Below are 6,000 nucleotides of genomic sequence, written 5' to 3'. Positions count from 1 at the left end.
TGAGCCGTCCAATCTGAAGTATCCGTATTGTCCAACCTGTTGGAGCCTTCCCGGCCCATCACACCGGCGTGGTCACTTTAATCTCCCGGGACAGGACTCCCTTCGGGTTTTCCCCTGATCCTGGGAATAACCAAACCAATGGAATGTAGTCATCCTTTCCCTGGTATCAGAAGGGGCGGATTTGTGACACGTCATCGGCAGCTAACAACTTGCTCTTCGGTTCCCACAAGTTCTCTTCTGGAAGGAAACGCTCCGCTTGTGTGTGTGTATGTGTGTGTGTGTGTATGTGTGTGTGTGTGTGTGTGTGTGTGTGTGTATGTGTGTGTGTGTGTGCGTGTGTGTGTGGTTGTTTTTTTTCGTTCCCAATTTATTGTTTTTTTAGGTTTTTAATTCTTAATTCTGGAACGAGGTCTGTGTGGAACTCGATGGTTTATTGGAGTGCTAAACATGCATTGGAGTTCAGGCTTGGAGGCTTTGGTTCACGACAAGACGACTCCGAGCACCGCAAGGGATGGCAGTGAGGCGACCGCTCACCTGGAGTATTTCATCCCACGGGGCTGACGGGGAAACCGGGGCGATTCTCACCGGAGATTCGGGGCTCCGGGACTTCCGACACTCCGCTGTGTGTGTGAAGCTTCCCCCAGGGCCTGCCTGAAAAGAAAGCAGCACCCCCTCCGCCCTGCCCCTGACGGTAAGAATCAATTAATCGTTTTATTTAACATTAATAAACGGGGCTGAATTGGCTTATGCTACCCTGTGTGATGTTAGACTGCAATCTGATAGACCATGTTAATAAGTGATGAGTGCATTAATTTAATTGCATTCCTTTATATTAAAAAAAAACAGACCCAGGATGGTTACAAAAGACATCAATACCTTCACCAACTGAGACTTGTTAAATATATGAGGGATATTATCGCCATTAATAATATATTTCCCTGCCGAATGTCACAAAGAAAAAGAAACACTTCTCAGATGGGCATTTTGTAAACTCGCTCCGCTCTGCCTCCCCACCAACATTTCGTTCAAATAAAATGAATTATCTCATTTTTGTCAACATTCTGTCTAGAGGAGACAAGAAGTTTTTAAAAAGAACTTTAGTGAGTTTCTAGCCCCCACGATTTAATTGTGGTTGGATCCAAATCCTTTGCAGACTCGATTCTAACAAAAACTTTTGATGACTTCGGTGGATTTTTCAATAAGTACTTTAAGAACTGTTTAGTGGGAGATTTCTCTTCTGCGTTGAGTTTTTAAACATTTCGTGATGCCCTTGTGTGCTTTAAGAGCTCCTGCGTGACTCTGATCCCTCTAAGAGCCCACTAAGTGTAAAGATTATATAGGAAATTTGAGCCGTCCTGTCATTTTTTTTTTCCCTTTTTGGGTCCCTGCCTCAGTTCAAACTTCCACCTATGTGGGAACACCTCACAACATGATCCCGTCCCTTTTCGCCAGAATCTGGTCGCAGTAACCATGTCGTGAAGTCGGCGGGCTCACCATCCCGAGGAGAATCGCTTCCTATCCACAGCTACCGGGGATGTGGAGGGGAACGTAACTTCTGAGAGGAGGCGGACTAACCTCGGCTCGGTCAACGCGACATCAAACACCCGGGTCTTGCAGGGCACGTTGATGCAGTTTGTCAAAGCTAAGAGGTTAGAAGGCTTTACCCACTTTGAGCTGATTAATTTAAACTGTAAATTCGCGTGTCTGGGAGTCACCAGCGTGAAGAATTCCCCGCAGGGTCCGTTTGTAATGATCTGTGTTTAATAGATTGATCTTTGATCCAAATCCTCGAAGTTAAAATGTTTTTTTGTTGTCCACAGATTACTGTTTACAAGTTGTTCTGGGGAATGTGTTTTAGGAAATCAATTTACTCGGCAATTATTTTAGAGCTTGAGTTTCACGCGTGGGCAAACTTTTTGTCCTTTATTGTGAGTTGTGTCTCTGGCGTTCAGCACCCCTTCACTGAGTGTCCGTGGTAAAACGTGTCCCCCTGAAGCTTAAGCTGGAATATGCGGATCAGAGAACACTTTCCTGCGAAGGTTCGGGTTGTGAGGGAAATTAGAGCGGCCTGCGCGGATTCGGCCGCGCTCACATCGGGCTCTCCGCTGAGACCACGGCAGGTAGATGGGCGCCCACCCACTCCATCTGACCTGCAGGGAGAATCGCTCTGGGGAAGGGGAGGCATTTACACCGAGGTTACCCTCATTCTTCAGTTCATCGCCAATCTAAACTCTAGACTGCACTCTTTTGTAAACGTACAAAGGAATAGTTTGTGTCTATATAGTGGCCTTCGGCGTCTTGCGTTCAATTGAGTACTACTTTACAACCCTAGTCTTACATAAAAATGTGGCAGAAACAGCGGCGGCGTAACGACCAAAGGCAGGTGTGAGATTGAGGAACTCCGCCACTCCTCGCTATTTGTGGGGATCTTTGGGACCCTCTCAGATTGTGAGATCAGCAGCACTTCTGACGGACCACGATCCGTCGTACGGCCATTCAAATATTGGCCGGGAAAATCGGGATCTCCACCGCCGTGGTCCGTGGTTGAGACCTTCTGCTATGTTTTTTGCTGGCGGTGTTTGGTTTAAGCCCGTGTTTACGGTTCAGTATTGGTGACCCGACAGTGCCAACTGTTTCTCTGACCTGTCACGCTTCAGGGGGCTGGAATTTCGGTCTGAGTTCCAACCCGCTTCCTGTCGCTCCCATAAGGGAGATGGGCCCACTGTAATCCAAATTATGAATCTCCACCAATACCTTCCGTCCACTTTCCCGAGCAGCTGTCCCAGTTACAATCTCTTCCCCCGACCCCCCACTATCGTCCCACGTCCCTTCCAGAGAAGCCACCATTTGCTGGAGCTGTTTTCCGGGGAGCGTTTGTGGAGCACCCCCTGTAGAGTCTTAACTATCCCCCAACCGGCCCTACCTGTGTGTACTCTATCTCCGACTCTGTCCCAAGGCAGCCACGGTAAACTCCAGACACATCCCCTCTACTAAGGACGGACGGTTGCGCTTTCGAAGGCATTCCTTCCACTGGGACCTTCAGACAGTTTAACCTTCCTCTCGACTTAAATTATCCCCTTTGTCCCTTCATCATCACCCCCCCCCCCCGCATCACACACCTCCTCATAGAGACGGTCCTCTTCCGGAGCCTGCTGCCTCCCCCCCGCCGCCATTCAAGTTGCCTCTGTATCCAACCTAATCCCATTTAGCAACATGTCTGCGTGTTGTGAGAGCCTTTGCCTCCACCATCCCTTCTGGCAGTGTCCTCAGGTTCCAGACACCCTCTGGGAGAAAATATCTCCTCAGAAACTGTGCTTCTAACTTTAGATCTCTGCTATGGGGAGAGGTTTCCTGCCACCTTGTTCTATCATCTTTTTTTCTCACCTTCTTCTGCACCTTAAAGCCCATCCCACTTGTGATTGTTCCTAGTCCTGAAGAAGGATCTTTAACCTGAAGCATCAACTGTGCTTCTCTCCCCCCAGATGCTGTCTAACCATCTGAGTACTGAGTTGGAGATGGTGGGAAAGGTGTAGCTGATTTACTTCTTCACAGGATGTGAGAGGAAAGAGTCTGAGCTTCTGTGCCTGTTGGAAGGTCATAGAGTCTATAAGCAGAAAGATTTTTTGGCGATGTGCTCACTTGTTCTGTGGAACAATGCACCGGCCATTCTGACACAGCGGAATCCCACAGACAGACACAGATGACGGCTCAGTTCACCTTGTCTGTGTGAAGACTGTGAGCCACAACCTCCTCTTGTGCTTTTATTATTAAGCGTGTGGGGTAAGAAACTGGACTGGGGGGGTGGGTGGTCAGTGAAGGAGAAAAGGAAGGCTATTCGGCCCTTGTCCTGCCCCACCACACAGTAAGATTCAGGCTGAGTTTTGACCTCAGCGCCGCTCCCCTGGACCAGCCCCCTTATGTTCCTCAATTCCCTAAATATCTAAAAACATGCTGCTCACTCTCTGGAATATTCTCAGTGACATATTTTTTTCCATTTATGTTCCATGTGCCACCTTCTCGCCCATTTATTAAGCCCGGCATCTTTAAGCCAATCTGAATCCTTTATGCATCCCAGGTGTCATTAATCAATCCCAGACACAATCCATCCAGACCATTGCTGTCGATTGTGAACAGTGACCCCCCCCCCCCCTTCCCAGCCCTTTATACTCACAGACATCCCACCTCTCCTGGAAGTTCCGGGAGTCTCCCGCATATGAATAGTGGCTCCCTGATGCCCGCAAATTATATACAATATCACAGAAGTCAATTTTTGAGAGCGAGCAAGCGAGAGAGCACGAGAGAGAAAGCAAGCGAGAGCGACCACGAGAGAGAGAGAGAGAGAGAGAGAGAGAGAGAGCGAGAGCGCGCCATGGCAGAGTGTTCCAAAAAAATATAAAACGCACGTCACCCCAGACTACATTAAAGTGTACCCCTGCCTAATAGGGGTCAAAAATAATGACAGTGTTGCTCGCTGCACTGTTTGCAACAGTGACTTTCCTATTGCCCATGGTGGGTTAAAATGTAAAAGACGTTGAGGTGAGTTTAACAGGTGTCATTCGTTCATTAGCATAGCTAACGTTATTTAAACTAGCAGGCTAGCTGCTAAGGAGCTACTCTATTGCAGACATCCCACCTCTCCCAGAAGTCTCCCACAAATTGATGATACTACCTCCCTGAAATCAGTTTTTGCAGGGAGGGATGTCTGTACTCACATTAACTCATCCTCTATTTCTGGCAGTGCCTTGCCCAAATCCCACATTCAATAACATTTTCTGTGGCATTTCCATGTTTAGTAACTTTCTCCTTTGTCGGTACACTTTAAGGTAGGCTTCTGCATATCCAGATAGCCCCCAATTACTGCTCACTAACAGATCATTAACCTTACCGATTCGTCAGGCACACTTTCCCTTCTGTATTGCCCCTGCCCAGTCCTATGGTTTATTTCCTGAATGCCACATCACCATTTCCTCTTTATTTTTGCATTTTGCTTACTGCTGATATCAGGTAGTATTACTGTGTTCCGAAATTCACTCTCACCCATTTTCCAAGATGCTGCATTCATACTTGCCACCTTCCCAGCGGTGACAATCGTTATGGAGATTTGAAAGGTGACCTCTGTCTCCATCATTGTTTCCATCACTACTTCAAACTCCTGGAACACAGGTCATCAGGCTGCGCCAGTCTGTAGGCCATCAGTATAGTGCTAACTTCTTTCAGCTCCTCATTTATTCCAAGTTGTCTGTCTTCTTCCATAAAGACAGACACAAAATATTTGTTTGATTTCTTTGCCATTTTCTTATTCTAGAATGCAATAAATTGATTAGAAAGGATTGCTGTTATAGGAGTCAAACTGGACACCCGGAGGGTGTGGTAGAACAAAGAACCCTATGCAAAATCCTGGCAATTCTGGATAATGTTTCTCACCCTCTGCATGCCACCTTGGCTGACAAGAGGAGCACTTTCAGTAATAGACTAAGACAACTGCACTGCTCCAAAGAGCGCTATATGAGGTCATTCTTACCCTCAGCCATTAGGCTCTATAATGAGTCAACCTATAGCCGGAGAAGTGATGACCCCCTCCTGTTAGACTGCTTGAGGTAACAGTTTTTATTCTTTCTTACTTCCCTTCTAATATTTATATCTGTGACATTGTAATTTCCTTTGGGATCAATGAAGTATCTATTTATCTAATTTCTTCCATTTTAGTCTGTAATCTTTTCTTATTTTATAAATCCATAAGAGGGAGCTTTCACGGTCTGATCTTTGTTCCTCAGTACATTGCCCTCGTGTTCTGTCCACACCTTCCTGATCGGGATTTGGTGTTCAATGTCCTGTTTCTTTTTGAAGCTGGCTTATTATTGTCATGTGTACCGAGAAGCAATGAGAATCTTTCTGTTTATGCACCATCCAGGAAAATCATTCCATACATGAGTACAAAGGAAACAGATCACAGAATGTCATGTAGTAACTACAGAATAAGTTCAGAGCAGGGAGACAAAT

At 46.6% G+C, this 6,000-nt stretch overlaps 1 protein-coding gene across 3 annotated transcripts in view; it reads left to right on the top strand.

The window, feature by feature from the left end:
* Window positions 1-243: 243 nt before the first annotated feature.
* LOC134354349 (neurotrophin-4-like) overlaps window positions 244-6,000 on the top strand; it is a 64,833-nt gene continuing 59,076 nt past the window's right edge. Inside the window, exons 1-2 of one of the 3 annotated variants that reach the window (XM_063063287.1) lie at window positions 244-691; window positions 1,453-1,649. The gene's annotated coding sequence lies outside the window, so the exon portion shown is untranslated. Of the gene's footprint in view, window positions 692-1,394; window positions 1,650-6,000 lie in introns of all 3 variants that reach the window. The other 2 variants (XM_063063288.1, XM_063063289.1) reach the window with 2 other exon arrangements.

The sequence above is a fragment of the Mobula hypostoma genome, chromosome 11 (genome assembly GCF_963921235.1).
Source record: "Mobula hypostoma chromosome 11, sMobHyp1.1, whole genome shotgun sequence".
In the NCBI taxonomy this organism is placed as follows: Eukaryota; Metazoa; Chordata; class Chondrichthyes; order Myliobatiformes; family Myliobatidae; genus Mobula; species Mobula hypostoma.
Note: the sequence above shows the minus strand (reverse complement) of the source record. Positions and strands in the feature narration are given on the sequence as shown.